The following is a 19,272-nucleotide window of genomic DNA, read 5'->3' on the forward strand; positions in this document are numbered from 1 at the left end:
CTGAGAACCTGGGAATGTGACCGTATTTGGGAAAAGGATCTTTTCAGAGGTATTTATGTTTAAAGATCTCAAGATGAGATCACCCTGGATTATCCAGGGGGGCCCTAAACCCAGTGACAAGTGTCCTTAAAGAGGCAGAAGAGGAGAAGACACAGAGAGAAGAGGAGACGAGGAGACGGCCGCGCCAAGAGGGAGGACGAGATTGGAGTGATGCCGCCACGGCCAAGGACACCTGGGGCCACAAGGAGCTGGAAGAGGTGAGGAAGGAACCCCCGGACCTCCAGATGGAGTGTGGCCCTGCTGACATCTTGCTTCTGGACTTCTGGCTTCCGGAACTGTGAGAGAGGACATTTCTGTCATTTTTAAACCCCCAGTTTGTGGTAATATTTTGTTATGGCAGCTCTAATCCAGAGGGTAACCTGCCTTCAAGAAAAGCCATTAAAACCAGCGCACAGAGCTGGGCTTCTACTGGAAAGAAGAGGCAGAGAGTCTGGCTGAAGGATTCCTGGTGGCAGAGCCTCGGGTACAGGGACGGGATTGTCAAGAGAGGCTGGGAGGGCGGATCTTAATTTCCAGAGGCCGTGAGGAACTGAAGGAAATCTCAGCCTTGGCTAAAGAGTTGGGGCAGCAGGGGCTTATCATGGACTGCAGTCGTGTCATTGAGACCTGGAGCGCGCGCTGGGCTACGCGCTTCGATAGACCAGAAAAGTATTTCCAGGCTTTGCGTGTGAGGAGAGAGGAGACCCAGTGAGAAGCAGAGTGTGGGTCCGGGGGAGGACTGCCATTTCTCTAAGCCAGGCCTTTGAGAAACCATCTTTTGCCACTACCAGAGGTTGAAAGAAAAGGACCCAGGCAGGGAGGGTTTAGTCGTCCCAAGTAAGCAAGGATAACTGGCCGGTTTGGCCCGTCTGTTCCCCAGAATGTCCTGTGCCGCCCAGCCAGGGTCACTCTGCACATGGGAGGGGTGGGCTGCATACGTTGGAGAGCCAAGCATCCTTCTCCAGAGACCAGAGCGGCACACGGCAAGGAAATGTCAGAGACGTGCTCGGACCAGGGCCGGGCCAGAGACAGCAGCCTGTGTTTCTTGTTACTGAAGACAAACGCGGGGCAGTTGAATTTTACGCAGTTGGGCGGGGTCGAGGAGGGGGAAGGTGTGCAGGACTGACCATCAGCAGACCTGAGCTATTGCTCCAGCCCACCGTGCAGTGGCTCAGGAACTTACTAACTTTGTCATCACTACGAGGTTGGCTCGCTCACCTCCAGAGTCTATAACCCTAAGAGTCTATAATTGCTGTCCGAGTATTAATGAAACACATTCACCCTGAAGAAAGGTTTTCTTACTGAGATAATTCAAAACAATATGAAATGTTTTCTGATATATACCCCTTCCTCCCCCAAACGGAATGGAATAGAATAGAATGAAATAAAGTGTACATGGAAGATTTATTCCTAAGGGCTACGTGATTATAGTATGGTACAGTGTGGGCATCAGCGAATGAATGTTGAAGAAATGAATGAGCAAGGGTTGTAAAAGGATCTTAAGGAGTTTTACTAATACCCCGAATCTCATTTCCGTCAGTTATCTGTACAATAACAAAATTTCATTTTTCTAGCTTTATCTGTCCTCTTTAAGTCAGAAGTTACTTGTAGACGAGACTCATGTAACTTCCGTTTTTGTCCCCCAAATCAGCTAAGGCAGTCCATTGCCCAAGCAGACGGTTAGTTAGTGTTGGTGACTCATTGAGTATTGATTTCCGTCATCTGCGCTCCAGACTCTCTAGAAAACCAAAGGGAAAGAGCTGCTAGAAGCTCCTTGGGTGTCACTGTGCTCTGCTCTTCAATGATTTTTCACTTTCTTTGGACTCTGGTACCACCTGACCTAACTACTCATGTCTTGTTTCTTTATTTCATGGAAGGAAATGAGAGTGACAGATTGTTTCCAAAGTCTCTTTATTTCTGGTGTAAAAGATATTTATTTCAGTGCAAGAACAGGCAAATATTATGACCCTATGTATCTTTTTGGGGGAGATTGCTAGCCCTTTCTTAAAAAAAAAAAAAAAAAAAGATTACAATACAGAGAGAGAAAGCTCAGAATGACAGCCAGGAGGCCAGGCCAGGTAGCAGCAAAACCCCCACCCACCTGGCCTGAAGTGCTGACAGTACTTGGTAGAAGCTGTCTTGGAGCCAGGCCTGCCTTGCTTTGATTGTAGCCAGTATCATTTCTGTGTAAAATTCTCAAAAATCACATTAACAAGCCATTTAACAGATGCTATAACCACCCCGACACACGGGTGTTCATCGGATTTCTCCTCCTGTGACAGGCCCTGAATGAGCATTAAGATTTAATGTGACCGGCTTTGGCAGGCGGCATCTCCCCATTTTCCTGGCACACCCCTCCTTGCCCTCCATCACCACTGAGACCTACAGGAGGGACACCTGTTATTGAGGATGCCACCAGATTATGGGCAGGGTCGACGCACACCCACACGCACACCCGCTCACACGTACTGTGGTTATGTGCCTGGAGAAACACAAAGACAACAAAATAGTGCTGTTGGCTAAGATGAGGCTTTCACTTCCCCAAATTTTGCAGGTTTGTGTAACGAACTGGAAATAAACACACTCTACATATTAAGGAGCCACGAGGAAATTTATTCCTTGTTTGAATTAGTGGACACACACTTGAGTCAAGGAAATCCAGAGGGCAAGAGAGCTTGGGAATGAATTCATTCATTCATCCATTTACCCATTCATTCATTCATCTGAAAAGTCCCAGATACTGTGGTCTTTGGAGATGGTAAATAACAGTTTCTGCCTCTCCTCCCTCCATCCTCCACCCTCCCCCTTTCACACACAATCCAAGGAATGAAGTAGATGTACAGAGACATAATTTTAACCATATGAGAAATGTTGGTGTCAAGGAACGATCCAGATATTATCCGGGCACAGAAGAAGCAGCAGCACATCGCTGCCTGCGGATGAACAGGAAGCCTTCTGAAGAGGGCGGTGTCTGATCTGAGTCTTAAAGAGGAAAGAGGCCTTTGTTGATCTGGTTATAAATTAACTTGGCTCTCTGTCATTTGTCCCTTTCTCTCTGATTGTCACATCAGCTTGTCAAGAGCAAGAGCTGTGTGTCCTGTTTCTTTACATAGCAAGAGCCTGGCCCAGTGCCTGGTGCACGATAACCACTTGCCATATTTTCGCGGAATAAATGAACAAATGTATAAATGGCTGGTGCTGAGATTCCTTACGCGGCATACATTGGCGAGTCAAGGTCACGATCTTACTTTGGTTTTAGGTGACGGCAGGCAGGGCAGTGTGGCAAACATACAGGTACACGATGACCGGGGGACCAAGATGCTGTCCACCTGGGGCCTGGTGGAAGGTGACCCCAGAGCCAACCACAGGTGCAGAGTCAAGTCTTGATTACCACCTGTGATAATAGAAGACCACCACTAATTCACCCTTCTGGCTTGGGAGGTGGACTTCCGCTGGGAAACTCTGCCTCGAGGATGGTCCTTGGGTGGTCCCTTGGTGGCCCCACCTCTGTCTCTCTAGGTCGTGGACAGTGTGTGGATAACCAGGGGTCGACCACAGTTATATGGATCAGAATGATGGAAAAGGCAGCAATGACAAATGATTGTTTCTTCCTAAGTTTTCCTTTGTTCTGTATTAGCCTTTTATCTGCAGAGCATGATCTGATCGGTAGAGAAGGCTCAGGAGGGTCAGAAACGTGGTGTTTGCTCATTCAGCCTCATTTCTTAGCCAAGAATTCCCCAAAAGGGAGGGGGAGAACATTAGGAGGGTCATCCGTCAGCGTGAAGTAGTCAGATTTGTCTGGGACTTGAATTTGGTGGGTTGAAAGATGATGAGCTGAAACAAGAGGAGCCCAGGCTAGGAATCAGAAACCTTCTTTTCTTGTCCTAGCCCACCCTTGACCAGTGGATGACCTTGAGCAAGTTATTGGACTTCTTTGGGATACAGTTTCCTCATCTGTTTCTAAAGTCTAGCACTCAAAAACATTGCTCATTTTCCTTGATGAGACATTCAATATGCAGACTCAGCATATGAGTTTGGTAAATATAATTTTCTGAGTAAGAATAAAGAAGATAGTTTTCCAAAAGCCTGGGGCCTGTGAATATTTTCCAGACTGTGCATTATTTCAGCCATTCCCGCGTTCAGCAGTATCCCTGGAGTGTGTGCTACTTTAAAAGGGATAGGGATATTAAATGGTGATATTCTGTAGCCAAAGTGGAAGCATTAATTGCAGCCAGCTCTGTGATTGGTCCCAGGGACTGCCTTTCTCACAGGGGAGCCAGGAGCCTAGATGTCTGATTTTAGAGATGCAGGGAGGTGGTGAGCTCTTCCGTTTACTAGCTGATACCTTTCGTTATACAACTGAATTTAGAATTAAAATGCAAATGTGCACTTTTAACGTTGGAACCAAATAAATGCTGATTATTTTAATTCATATTAAGGTATAAATAACTGATACTGGACCCTATCCTCCGCAGAGTGTGTTTAAGGTAATAGTAAGGAAAAACCCAAAGGAAAAGAGGCAAAGTGATGGGAACTGCAGGTGTGGCAAAGGCATGGGAAGAGGGGTAAGAACGTGGAAAAGGGAGAATGAAGTTTCCAAAGATAAATTCTCCATTACTTCTTTTCCACGAAGTTTAGACAGAAACCAGTGGTGTAGGGATCCAGTTTCGGAGACTGTCATAGTCTCCTTGTTTTATGACCCAGGCTAATTTTTAAGACCTGAACACTACTTCCACAAAAATCGGATAGAGCCGCCAAAGAAAACCTAAGGATCTTGAGAGATTTTATGAACCTAAAATAATTCTTTTACATCATGCATTTTTTTCTTGAGTATGAAACATATACCCTCACCGTAGATCATAGATCATTTAGATATCACAACAAAGTACGAAGAAAAAAACTTCCTCAGTTCCTCCACTGTTAGCATTGTGGCACTTTTTTTTTTAATTTTAAAGGGAGTTTTCAGGACTGCATCCACGGCAGTTTAGACTGAGGGGACTACAAAGCCACCGCAGCAAAAACAGATGTGGGGCCTGGACATGCGATGTCAGCAGAACCGGGGACTGATTTTCTGGGGGAAAAATAAAACCGCCCACCCCATGTGTATTCCGTGAGGTGTGTATGTGTCAGGCAGAGAGCTTGCGTGTTGACTCACCACTTCCTTTTTCCCTTCTATATTCCTAGGAAGTAAGTTAACCTGAAGAGTCCATTTGCTGCATTCAAGTTGGAGCTGATTTTTAAATTAGGTGAAGACTGGGAGTAATGCAGATCACAGACTCTCCATATGTGTGTGTGTGTGTGTGTGTGTTTCCAGCTCGAGTGTGTGCCTCTGTTTTTTTATCTGCGTAGACCTCAAGTAACCAAATGAGGAATAGAGTGGATTGAGAAAAGCTTTTTATCTGATTGCGTGCCTGTTCCTGTCTTTACGACTTGCAAACGAAGCCTTTCTTCAAAAACTAAGTCAGGTCTTGCATGAAAAGTCCAGGGGCACTTTTTCTAACACTGCGTGCTCAGCCCTAGAGAAATGGGAGGATGGTTGGCTGTGTCCACCAGGCTCCAGGTGAGGCCTCCTTCTGGTGGTTTTAGAAAGCGGCTGACGGCAATAATAAATATCATTTGCTGACACAGAGGCCTGGGGCTGCGCTGACCACAGGAGTTGTGGTCCCCAGGATGCTGGGACCGCTCACAAAGCAGGCATTTATGAAGTGGTTGGCTCGGCATTAATTAATTCCCCAGCCATTCAGCAACAGTAACAATCCCTTCAATTAGAGTCCCAGCCCGGCAAAGCCCTGGTGTTTATTGGAAGTGACATCTGCATAGCAAAGTGTGACTGTGTTAATACAGAATCGCACAAAGGGACCCAAAGCCTCTGTCCTGCCTGGCGCCTTCCTTCTTGTGTCACTTTTGAGGAAGAAAGAAGACTCTCGTAGGAATGTTCAGTTTGTGCTTTTCCTCTTTGGTGGTTAGCTTGTCAGCTGAAAGTTTTCTTACCTGCTTCTCCTCCGGGGATGGGTTAGTCCTGACATGGTGAGTGCTGTCCTGTGTCCGTGGAGTGTTAAGGGGACCTTAAAGAACCCAGGGCCCTGGCAGGCTGCAGGGGGCCGATGGGCCAGGGCTGACATGCACGTGGATGTGGAACCCGCTGGGAGGCCGGGGGAAGCTTGGCTAATGCTCTCATCGTAGAGATAAGAATTTGGGGGCTGACGAGAGACTTTGGGTTCCATGGGTCTTAGTGTTATAAAAGCTTCAGGAGTGGGGAAGAATGTAGCAAGTGGAGCTGACAATTCTAGAAAGTGGGGAAAACATCTATTCTTTTTTAAATCCTGTTTTATTGAGGTATAATTGACATACAGAACTGTATAAGGTTAAGGTGTACAGCATGATGATTTGACTTACATCCATCAGGAAATTTGTATCTTTTGACCACCTTCATCCAATTGCCCCTCTCTCCACCCCAGCCTCTGGGGACCACAGATCTGATTTCCTTTTCTGTGAGTCTGTTTGTTTGAAAACATCTATTCTTTGCTGGTAGTTTTATGTCCGGTAGGTTGCAGGCAGGCTCTAAATAAATGTTTGAGGGCGGCTGACTGATGGGTTGATTAGATACTTACCCCTTTTCTCCCCCAGCTTGTTTAACTGCCGGGTTGCCCAGTTGTTTGGCCTTTTTCATTTCCGGTTCTCTTGGTACCTTGCAAGCATTTGCATCTGTCATCAGCACAGAGGACGTGCCCATTTGCAAGTGGGCATCCCTTATGTAGCTTTCCTGGAACGGCACGAGGCTGGGCTGCCGTGAAATGCCTGCACCCATGATAGGTTTTGCTGTTTATTTACACATCTCAGCAAATATTTACTAGCTGATATGTTATTTATCACTTTCAAAGTCTTTTTTGTTTCTGCTTGCACTTTTAGAAAGTGGAGTTTTTAAATGTTTTACCCTTTTCTAAATATACACTATGCTAGATACCAAAATGATTAAGAAAGAGTTCCCCTTACCAGTAGGAAAGAGGATTAAACATAAGCACGTGCACGGTAACTGCAAGGCAGGATTAAGACAGGCTGGTGTTGAAAGAGACACACAAATAAGGGTAATGGGACTTCCGAGGAAAGGATGTCACAGCTGCCTGATCCATCAGCAAAGACTACCGTAGGCATTTACAACAAGTCTTGAAAGAAGGTCAGGGTTTTGAAATGTAAAGGGAGGGCTCCCTTGTCAAAGGCAACGGGGAAATTAACTCAGGCTGTATGTTTTGGGAGGAGCAAGGAGTCCACTTTGAGCTAAAGCATAGATTTGGACTGGAGAAGTAGGTGGGACCTGTAATGTCGTTAGCCAGCCTGAGAAGTCTGTAGCACACTTGGCAGACACCGAACCAACGGAACACGTGGGTGGGTTTTTATTCTGGTGGAGGAAGAGGCAGGGTCAAGGCTATAGGGTGAAGGAGGTGAAGCACCTGAGATTAGACATTTATGGAGCTGCTCACTCAGGTGTGGGCCCTGCGCTTGGGACCAGAGAGTGACCTGAAAGCTCTGTTTCGGATAGACTGGGAAAAGTGGGGCTGGGGAGGTGAGCTTGTGTACATGTTATAATTAGGGGTTAAATCAGACAGAGAAGGGGCTTCCCTGGTGGCGCAGTGGTTGAGAGTCCGCCTGCCGATGCGGGGGACACGGGTTCGTGCCCCAGTCTGGGAAGATCCCACATGCCGCGGAGCGGCTGGGCCCGTGAGCCATGGCCGCTGAGCCTGCGCGTCCGGAGCCTGTGCTCCGCAGCGGGAGAGGCCACAAGAGTGAGAGGCCCGCGTACCGCAAAAAACAAACAAACAAAATCAGACAGAGAAGACGTGGAACACGGAAGGTGGGGAGCCATGGAAGAGTTCCTTTTAAAGAGCTAATACGGAGTCTAGCAGTCAGAAGAACGGGCTGATGTGCACCACTCCCACAATTGCTAGCACTCAGGAAGTGCTCACGGAGGGCCGGGAACGGTTCCAAACACTTTACATATATTAATTACCTTAATGATGATGGGAGAAGCCCCCCGGCCCGGAGCCCAGAGAGCTGAGTTCTAGTCTAGTTCTGCACTAACTAGTTGTGGGAGCCTCTTTGGCTCAACTTTTCCGACCTGTAAAATGACTGGGTTACAGCAGACAATCCCAAAGGCCCCCCAGAGCTCTGAAATCCCATGTGACTCCTGACGTACACCACTGTCGGTTCACCTAGACAGGGCACCCAAGCCTTGCGGACCCCAATCTAGGACTATTCAAGGTCTCTCAGGTCAGGGGCCTTGGGAGGTAAATCCCTCTGTCCAGAGTCTTGTCTTCTATCGATTCACTTCCAGCATCTCTAGGTTTTCAGGTCTCCCTTGCAGGCAGGTTCCAACAATCCGACGTTCACATCTGCCTTTCCCTTCCGAATGCCTCCCCACCTTTATCCAACACCAGGTCTGGCCCACATTCCCCTCCCCCTCTCTGTCGCTGTTGTGTCATTAACAAAACTCCCCAGACCCTTGCGAAGCCCCTATAGCAGAACCATCCCGTGAGAGAAGCAGTGGATTTAATAAGCTTCCACTTAAACGGCCCCAAATCCCTTCCAGTGATTAGGGGGGGAAACAGCTACACACAGGACAGTCTCCTGGTGCAGGAGGTGAGGGAGGGAAAGAATAAAGGAAGTTCCCCAGACCCTGGCCTTTAGGGACCAAATTAAAAAAGCAGCACCGCTTACTCAAAATCAGATGAATGTCAGTGGGATGTTTGTTAAACAAACTTGTCATTATTTGTCACAATTTGAGGAAGTATCAGTCAGTAGCCACACTTGAGCATATAACAGAGTTATTTATAGCTGCCAGTTTACAGTTTTAATTAATGCAGGGCCAAGGTTCGATGTTATAAACAGCGTAATTTATAATGATTGTGTGGCTATAAATAGTTCGGTTCCACGGGTGGAGTAGAGCAGAGCCACTTCCCGCAGTTCTGCCAGAGCCTGAGCCTGGAGGAATGTGACAGCAGGGGGTGAATCCTGTTTTTCCCTCTTCTTGGTGGACCCTGTCTGTGAGTCCTTGGCCAGGGCATTTCAACTTTTTCCTCAGTGTCCCTTTTGGAACGAGGTGTTGTGCTCAACCCTGTTCCCAGGAGATGGTAGAAGTGAATTAATTAACATCTGCCCCCAAGATCTCCCTGGAAAGGTTGAAAGGGAGCATGTCTGCCGCCCCGCCCCCTTTATGGCGATTCCGGACAATGATCTAATTACAGCCTCTTTCTCCGGCTGGAGGGTGGAGGGAGATATCCTGTTATTCTCCAGATCAGGCACAGCTCTAAAGTTTTGTTTATAGCTTCAGAGTTAATTTGACCGACAGTGATAGTCTCTTCTAAAAATAAGCGGTTGTCAGAAATTTAGAAATTTACTAGTTCTTGTGTCAGCAGAACCTTGTCTTGGGAGTGGGCAGGTGAATGGGGGGGAGCAGAAGAGAGGAAGGGGTATAAGTATACATAAATTCTACATGTAAAATACATAGGTATGTCAATTCAAAACCTGATCATTATGCTGTTCGGCACACATGCCAGACAACCTCCACCCCCAACCCTCCAAAATGCTAATCTGTTTGTCATATTGAAATTTCTGGTTCTATACATATTCTCACACCACCCCACCCCCTTACACTCAGGTTTAATACTGTTAGGCTCAATCTTATTTTGCTGTATTTTGTTTTAAAGAAAAGGTGTGGCTATGAAAACAATTTATTGGATCTTAATTTGCAAAATTAGTTCTGATTCGTTTTATTGCTGTAATTTAATACTCAATGATTTTCTGACACATATGTTTCAGCAGCAAGATCTACTTCCTATTCATTTTTCATTCCGATACAGCTGAAGTACATTAGTCAGGATGGTACACATCAGAGAGCAGTGCCCCACGAGAAACTGGCATCACACTGCTGTCTTGGCATCCTCTCAGATGCCCCTCTAAGTGTGCAGGTAGGCACATCCAGGGACTTGGGGCAGAAGGAGATAGACAAGCAGTACTTCTAGAAAAGGGGATTACATTTCTTTTCATTATGTCATCATCAATGTCTTCATTATCGTCATCATCGTTATTACAATGCTTTGTCCAAGGATGTGGTGAGATGCGTCCTATTTAAAACTCTCCCACTGGATCTGAAGCAAGGAGAGCCTGCCTTACGCTCCAGGGGATGCAGGTCATGGATGTGAAGGACCCAATGCCATGGAACCCTGAGGGGGTGCTTCTCCTCTGTCTTGACCCGGATGCTGGGGAAGGCAACCTGGAGGAGGTGATCGCCCGGTTGACCCCTTCAGGTGGTTCTTTAAGGCAGCGACTGTCTATTTTGTTTCTGTACAGGCACCTCCTGACGTAGTAGGCCCATGGTAAATATTTGTAGAGAGAACAAATGAAGGTTTACTCTCTTTTGGAATTTGCCCCTATGGGAACACTTCTGTTGTGCATTTGCGATACATAAATAAATACGTGAATGAATTAAAGATGGCTGAAAATGAAAAATTAAAGAGGAGAGAGATTTCTGGAGTGTGTGCACTAGAGTGGGTTGTGGAGTGCCTTCTGATTGATGCACTGGCGTTCCTAATCAAAATTATAAACTGCTTATCCAGTTAGGGCGAAAGTGTCCAAGGCCCAGGTGTAGGGAATAAGAAGGAGCAGTGTGTGTGTTGACGTGAATTGATCTCACTGGGCTGACAGGCATCCCCAACATTTCCTCCCTGATAATGTTGGGAAGTGCCTTTACCCATCCAGGGGGCTAAGACTTCATCTGCCCTGGGTTCCAATTCTGTGCTGTAGGAGGTGGCATTAAGCCAGAAGGAACAGGGTGAGTACAAAGAGACAATGTCACATCAAGTTTTTCTCCCATTCTCTTTTATTTCTTCTCCAAGACTTTGTTGTTATACTTATCTCCGTGATTGTTTTCACCATTTTAAAAAGAGAAATTCTCAATGTTTATTTTGAAATAAAAAAGACAGATGTTTTTCCATATTGCTTATTGGGTGAAGGGGGGATTTAAGTATAAGCATTGTCAAGCATGTGGTTTCGGAGAAGATTCTTGGAATTGGGCATGTGTTTGGCCAGTCAGTAATAACTCGTATCTCCGCAGTATTATGACTATATATCCTAGATCTAGATGTTCCCATTCAAAGAAAAAAGAGCACAATAAATTTTGCAACGTAATCTGTAGATCTAATAGATGGCTTATACCTAATGTTTTTGTTTATTTCTGTTTCTAAGAATTTTCCCTAATGCTGAGTACCAGTTGAAGAGGACATGGTGTAAATGTATTAGTTTAGGCTCTCTGGCCATTAATTCTTAGAATTGTAAATGTTGAGAGCTTCAAGAGACCATTTGCTTCTTCTATTCCATTTCTCTCCATTTATTGATGAGGAAACTGAGCCTGAAGGACTGAGTGACTTGTTCAAAGTCATTTGACTTCTAATAGACAGAGCTGGGATAGAAGTAATGTCTCTTGCCTCCCAAGAAAGTAACTAATATTTGTCGGTGATAGATAGACATACCCATTATAAAGGGGCAGCATAGTGGTTAAGGATGAGGGCTCTGGAGCCAGACAAGCCTAGGCTCTGGCACTATTTGTGAAGCAATGGCATGTTGATTCTCTCCTTTGATCCTCATTTTTTTCATCCATAAAGTGGGAACAATAACGGTACGACAGAGGTGTTGGGAGGATTAAATAAGCAAACGCAGGTCAAGAATTTTGCCATGGAATGTCTCCAACATATAAGGGAAGCAACAAGGGGAACAAAGCTGAAAGGCAAACAAACACAACAAAACAACTACCCCAGACAAGCAAGGCTCCTTGTTCTTTTGGCCTGGTTTGGTCTGTCACAGAAATGTTGCCGGTGAAGTTTCCTCTACCTGTATATCCTTTTGTGCATGTGTGTTTCCCCTGAGAGAGAAATGCATGAGCCCTGTTCACCTTTAGGCTGTGGGCATGCAGAGACAGACGGTATAGACTGGTGGGTAGGATAGGAGACGAGGAGGGGAGGGCCCTGGGTGAGCAGTCCCCACGAGCAAGGTATCTGAGATGCTTAGCAGGCCCAGCGGGAAGCCCAAGGAGGAAGGCCAGTGAGAGTCTGGGACTGATGATCCCACATTGGAACACAGCCCGGACCTGCAGTAGGTGCAGCTGTGCTCTGGGTGGCAGCTGCTAAGATCAGAGGTAGTAACTCAAGGTGGGTGTGACCTCCACCTGTGGGAGCCCTGCCCCTGAGATGGACTCAGGTCAGGGCCCCTGAGGAACTGAAACATACTTGGGAGAGAGTTAATTGTAGAAGATTGCATCTCGCGTAAGTCAAGCAAGGGAAGGCTTAAAACAGTTGAGTCTGGAGCCGTTGTCTAATCAGACAATCCATGTGATTTCATTCACATAATAGAAATATTGTATGCCTACAAAATTATCCCATTTAATCCCTCAGTAACCTTGTAAAGTTTTTTTTTTTTCTTTTTGCGGTACGGGGGCCTCTCACTCTTGTGGCCTCTCCCGTTGCGGAGCACAGGCTCCGGACGCGCAGCCTCAGCGGCCATGGCTCACGGGCCCAGCCGCTCCGCGGCACGTGGGATCTTCCCGGACTGGGGCACGAACCCGCGTCCCCTGCATCGGCAGGCGGACTCCCAACCCCTGCGCCACCAGGGAAGCTCCCTTGTAAAGTTTTTATGGCACTTTGCAGATTAGTAAAATGGAGGCCCAGAGAGATTTCCATCCTACGCTCAAAGTCACAGACATCAAAATGAAGCCTAGATTGAAAACAAATCTCATTGATTTCAAAGTCTGTCCTGTCTATGTCCACGGAACCAGCTCCATTTTACTTGAACGCATTTTCCACTACATTTCCCTCCCCGCTTTGGTTTGCTGATGGAGATGTGGCTGAGAGAAGCAGCAGTTTGGGGGAAGTGAGTGGTTTCTGGAGCCAGGCAGGATGCATTCCTATCCTGTCTTCACCATTTACTGGCCTTGAAACCTTGGGCAAGGGAGCTAACTTCTCTGTGCCTCAGTTTCCTCATCTGTAAAGTGGGGTGTATTAGGGTTCTACAGAGAAACAGAACCAATAGTGTGTGTGTGTGTATATATGTAGAGAGAGAGAGGGGAATTAATTACGGAATTGGCTCAAGTGTTTGTGGAGGCTGACACGTCTGAAATCTGCAGAGCAGGCTAGCCAGGCTGGAGACTCAGGGAAGAGCTGATATTGCAGTTTGAGTCCTAAGGCCGTCTGGAGGCAGAATTCTCTTTTCCCAGGAGGTCCTCAGTCTTTTCTCTCTTAAGACCTTCCACCGATTGAACGAGGCCCACCCACATGATGGAGTGTAACCTGCTTTACTCAAAGTCCACTGACTTAAATGCTAATCTCATTGGTATAAAAATTACCTTAATGGCAATATCTAGTCTGGTTGTCTGACCAGGTACCTGGAGACGCTGGTCCAGCTGAGCTGACTCCTGAAATTAACCATCATGTGTGGCTATTGAGATCTGCCTCATAAGGTGGACGTGAGGAGAGGATGAGTTGATGTAGTTACAGAGCTTAGAACTTGCCCGGCACAGGTACACTCTGGCAAAGTATTACCTATCATTCCTCCCCGGAAATGGAAATGCTTGCTCTCATCTTGGCTGGGACATGTCATTTCTGTCCCTAGGCCAAGGCTCCTGCAGCTGCAGCGTTTGCTTCTCTTCCATTTACTTCTCCTGGGGCTGCAGTAAAGTCCGTGGACCTTCTCAGTGGCCGCCGAGTCTGGGAGGAGGTTGATCTTTCCTGATTCCCAGGATAAACTAGGATGCTAGGTGTGGGTGCTGTCCGTGGAGGCCCAAGAAGAGGAACAACCACGCGAGGGGGCAGCTGAGGACAGCTGACTGAAATGGCAAGGCACGAATTCCACCAGAGAGTCTTTGTTGTTGTTTATCCTTGTGGCAAGAAGCAAACACGCTGCTCTTTAATTTTCCTTGGCAGGGTCTGTGGCGCCGGGTGGCTGCCAGCCCGTCTGCTGGGCCCGAGCTGGGCCCCACCTCCGCCAGCCTCAGGTGGGCCCCCATCCCATGCCTTTCCTGGGCAAAGGCAATCGCCACAGCCCCAGCCGACTCTCGTTCTGCTCAAACCCCTGCTCTACCCTGGCTGCGCAGCCTCACCTTCCACGGCCCTGACCCACCTGACGGAGGGAGACACCTTGTATAGTCAGGCGGCACACGCTCTGTTTGGAAACAGAAGTTTCATTTTGCTTTGGCTTCTGGCGGGGGAGGTGGGATTAAAACTGGGATCAATGCAAAAGATCCTGGCGGACAATGCAAACTCCAGGAGGAAGAAGCAGAGAGGCGGGTGAAGTGGGAGATGGGAGGGGACCGCCAGGACCAGTAAAAGAATAAACTCAGCTTTCCTCTTGGAGTCTGATCCATTTCCGAACCCTGATAGGAAAGGTCATGAATTTTAAAATGTGTCTCTCCAGCCGACAGCTCCAGTCCTAAAACCAGCACTCTGAAGCTCTCCACCTGCTGCAGGAGAGCCCGAGCCGGGGGGGCGGCCGGGGGTGGAGGGGTGCGGTTTGGGGCCGCCGCTGTCAGGAAGCCGTGGTCTAGCGGAGTCTGAACGCGGTGTCTTGGGATGGCCTCTCCTCCCTGCCAGCTCTGGGTTTCCAAGAGGCCTGGCATCCCTGGGTAAATTTCTGCATGGGCTTCCGGGCCCTGAGGGCTCCTGGTGTCACGTGCCACCTGCCGTGGTCCTTGTTCCCCTGCTGGGGGACTGTGAGCCCCCGGGTAGGGGTGGGGTGCCTTTCTCACCAGGGCTTTCAGGGCTCTTCCAGAGGGGATGCTCAGCAGCTCTACATGTCTCTGAGGAGGGCTAGAGCCTGCAGGCTGCAAGTTGGGCTCTTGCTGGGGTCATCGCCCGGCGGTGGGAGGGATGTGGACATGCCTGCCGCCTTCTCTGGGCTGGGATAGGTGATGGTGACCGTCGTGCTTGGAGCTCCAGGAGAGTTGTCAGTGTGTCTTACTTTACGAGAAGTGCATGCTCTTGAGAGTGGAGTCTGGGTATTCTAAAGAAGTTATTGTTGTAGCTTAAATAGAAGGTAGGCTCATTTTCAGGGAAAGCACCCTGAAGAATTGCAATCAGGGTTTATCTGTTTGTAAATTGAGAGTTGGGAATATTGAGTTTTCTGAGAGCAGGGATGGTGGTAATAGAAACAAGATTACAAAGATTTCTGGAGCTATAAACTCACCAAGAGCAGTTCCCTGACAACCTCCAAGAACACAGCTCCTTAGCCAGACACTGAGCCAGGGAGACGGGGGCTCGCGGCCCTGGAAGAGGGGCGCCACGCACAGCCAATCCTGCAGAGATGCTGAGGCTCCTGGAGCCCATGAGAGCTGTGCCGCTCTCGGCCTTGGGTCCTGCCTGGCTACGCCCTTCCATCCCTCGGGAATCGGGAGCCCCTCCCAGAAGTTGGAGGCTAGTGGAGGGGGAGCTCTGGGGAGACTCCTTTCGAGGGTGTGCTGGACAAAGCAGCCTCCCCCTCATTTAAGACAAAAAATTTTACTGTGGTAAAATATATGTAACATAAAGTTTACCGTTTTAACCGTTTTAAAGTGTACAGTTCAGCGGCATCAAGGCCATGCACGTTGTTGTGCATCCGCCACCACCATCCATCTCCAAACCTTCTTCATCTTCCCCGTCTGAAACTCTGTCCCCATGAACAATAACCCCCATTGCCCCCTCCTCCCAGCCCCTGGCAACCACCGTTCTACTTTCTGCCTCTGTGAATTTGGAGCACTCTAGGTGCCTCATGCAAAGGAATCATACAGCATTTGTCCTTTTGTGTCTGGCTTATTTCACTTGACATAACATCTTCAAGGTTCATCCATGTGTACCATGTATTAGAATTTCATTTCTTTTTTATCGTGGTGAAATATACATAACATAATATTGATCATTTTAATCGTTCACAAGCATACAAGTCAGTGATATTAAATACATTCCCAACATTGTGTAACCATCGCCACTATCTGTACCCAAACTTCTCGTCTTCAACCTAATCTCTGTGCCCATTTAATACTAACACTCCCTGCTCCCTGCCCCTGCTGACCTCTATGGATTTGCCCATTGTGGTACCTCATATGAGTGGAATCATGCAGCATCTCCCCCATTATTGGCACAGATTATTGTAGAACATAGGTTTGCAAAGACTCCTTAAAGAGACAGACGAGCAGCAAACAACAGGAATAAGGCCTGAATGTGGCTGTGCTGTCAGCCAGTTCCTCAGAAGCGTGTGGTGACCCTCAGTGGAAAAACAGAAAAGAGAGCCTCACAAGGCAGCCTGGACAGGACCCCCCTGAGTGCGAGAGGGCGGTTGCTCTGTGAGGGATGGCCTGGCAGGTACCCGCAGTGGGAAGAGGGCTGTAAAAATGGAGGAAGCCTTGAAATTCTCAAATCACAGTGCTTCCCCTTTTTACATTGCATCGATGGTGAGCAACCTTCTGAAAATCTGACTCTCCACAGAGCCTGCCTGCAGGCGGAAGACATGGGACACGGTGGCCTGGGGACCTCTTGGGCTTGGCACTTAACACTTGTCTTGGCAACACAGAGGAGTGGTCAGAACTTGGACGTGGGAGTCATTCGTGAGCTTGAAGACCAGCTGTTCCATTTACAGTAGGGGAGGACTGGAGCAGGGTCTTGTACTCTGGGAAGTTCAGTATCCGCTTGAGAAAGATGGGGGTGGGAAGAGTCCCATGTCACAGGGTGAGCGAGAGGAATAAGGAGAATAAGACATAATATTGACGAGTGCTCTGCTGAATGCCTCCTCCACAATAAGGGTCCGGTAATGATAGTGATTGTAATATAATTCACTTTGATGCTACATCTCAGTTTCTTGTAGGTTTTGTTGGTATGACTCACTCTCCTTAAGTCCAGAAAACTTTAAGACATTGAACTTGAGTTGGGGGGTATACCTGCCTGGGGGCCGGGCATTTCCGTGAATTTGCTGGGATGAATAATTCCTCGTGAATCTTGAGAAATTAGCAGTTTCTCTCCTTGTCAACGTCTCAGTCTCCACACTCATTGTCCTTTCTAGGCATTGGTGAAAATAGAGAGTTTGGAAGTGTGAGCTCATATGTGGTGAAAAAATATTAGGCTGAAACCTTATTTTATTGCGGGGACTGCACAGTGGTAGATGGGAGACCTGGTAAAAAGGTGTGGACAGAACAATCTAGAATCACCCCCAGAGAGACAGATTTCCCTGTGGCAGGCTCCACAGTAGAGGGACGGGGCGGGTTGGCTCCTGCAATTCAAACACGTGTGTCTGTCTGGGTCATCTTCCCTGGGCGTCTTCCTTGGTTCTGATCAAGGCGGTGCCAGCTGCTGTTAAGGCTGCTGGTGGGACCCGTCAGTGGTCCTCATGGTTTCAGGAGAAGTCTCCTTCCTCAGGGAGATGCCCAGCGAGGACTCAGATACACTCTCGTGGGGGCAGCCTCCTTGCAGACTCAGGGCCATCACACCCTTGACTCCTGGCCTTTGGAGTGGAAGCCCACCCACTGGTTCTATTTCCCCCAGCCTTAGGGTGAATTCTTTCTCAAAAGTCTTCTGGGCTCCCTTTTGTCGCCTCATTCAGGTTTTAGCCAAAGATTATTATTAACAGCAAATCTGGAGCCAAAGCATCGTGGTCTTGATCCCCACACCCCGTCAGGTGCACCACTGGCTCCTGTGTGCGTTTGCTCAGCCCCCAGGCTGCATTTAGCAATGGGTGTGTCAGGGCGGTCGGTAAGCATCCATCTGCCCGTAGATCCCAGTTGGGTGGATTAATTAATGATTATAGAGTACTTTGAAGGTTGGAGGGCTAATTATTTAGCCAGTTCCCTCCCTTCCCCCAGATCCCCCTGATGGCTTTTTGTCTCTTTCCCTCATGGGGCATCCTCTGAAGTGAATAGGAGAGGATGAATTGGGGTCAGTAAATAGAGCTGGCCATTCCAGATGGCCAGACCAGGGAGCCCCGTCTGGACGCTGCCCCACTGCAGGAGCCGAGGTTTCCTGCGAGATCTGAGCACCACATAGCTTTCTTTCCATCTGAGCTGGCCAAGCTTGCGGAAGACTGTGGCTTCCCGGACTCTCAACTGGGCCTGACAAAGAGCAGGTCTTCAATTGCCAAGGGGTAATCTAATGCCCTTGTGCATCCAGGGTTTGCTCCCAGTTTTAACAGGAAATCCTTTATCTGTTAATCCATTCCCTCCTCTCCCTCTTGTTACTCTTTCCCAGAGCAGAGCCCCATAAGAAGAATGAACATGGTGCGTTCTTCTCCCATTCCGGGGTTAGTACTGGGCATGGGGGCGCGGGTTGAGGGTGGAGACAAGTAGTTCCCTGCTGTACTGTGAGAGCAGAGCGTTCACGCTGTCTTGTAGCGTGAGGAGATCATTGTTTCTCTGCCCGCCCTCTCTCCCAATGACCCAGATTTTAAAATAAAATATATTTTTCTGTTTTTAAAAAGGCTTGAATTGTGCACACCTTTTTAGTTGAGGAAACCCAAGGATAAAATAAATACTGTAGGTAGTAGGATTACGCTTACATATCCTCTGCCGGAGCCCGCAGAGTGGGTCTTTGGCGCATCTCTGTGCCTGTTGAAGGGAGAGAAAGCTGGGGCTGACAAGTCCTGCGCTACCCTCATTCCTCTGTATCCACACTGTCTGTCGAGAGCTGCTCTGATTGCAGAGATATTAGAGATACAAAGAGGAGATGACATCCAGTGCTAAATGTGTGTGCAGTCTAGCAGGGAGAAAAGTATGAAAACATATAAATATGGCAAAAGAGACTTTGAGTGATTGTTTTGTATTTTGCTCTATTTTTATGTTCCCTCAGATCAACAGGTAGCTGCGTGCTTTGCTGTCCTTGCCTCAGGATATTTTCAGGGCAGAAAACAGAAGCTGCTTGAAGTCAAAGGCTTCTGTAAAATTCCCAGGCTCTTTGAAGAAAGGATGCTAGGGATACCAGGGGTACAGGGGAGAGAGAGGACGCCTTCGAGGGCATCAGGAGAAAAGGGACATGATTCTGCGGGCAAGAGGCTGAGTGAGAGAGGGCTTTGAGGGTGATGAAGGAGAGGCAGGAAGGCAGAGAGGTGAGGAAATGTGGAAAGATCACAAAGGTGCGGGTGTAGCAGACCTAGAGGGGCTGGCAAGGCACAGGGCATCCCAGCCTCGCCCCAAACTCCCCGGATGAGACCCTGAGACACGGGAGCCGCTGGCCCTGGAGG

At 48.1% G+C, this 19,272-nt stretch overlaps 1 long non-coding RNA gene across 1 annotated transcript in view; it reads left to right on the top strand.

Annotated features, from left to right (window-relative positions):
- Positions 1 to 5,911: 5,911 nt before the first annotated feature.
- Positions 5,912 to 19,272, top strand: part of LOC138842880 (uncharacterized) — a 248,363-nt gene continuing 235,002 nt past the window's right edge. Inside the window, exon 1 of the long non-coding RNA XR_011377845.1 lies at positions 5,912 to 6,066. This is a non-coding gene — a long non-coding RNA (uncharacterized lncRNA). The remainder of the gene's footprint in view (positions 6,067 to 19,272) is intronic.

The sequence above is a fragment of the Globicephala melas genome, chromosome 11, assembly GCF_963455315.2.
Source record: "Globicephala melas chromosome 11, mGloMel1.2, whole genome shotgun sequence".
NCBI lineage: Eukaryota > Metazoa > Chordata > Mammalia > Artiodactyla > Delphinidae > Globicephala > Globicephala melas.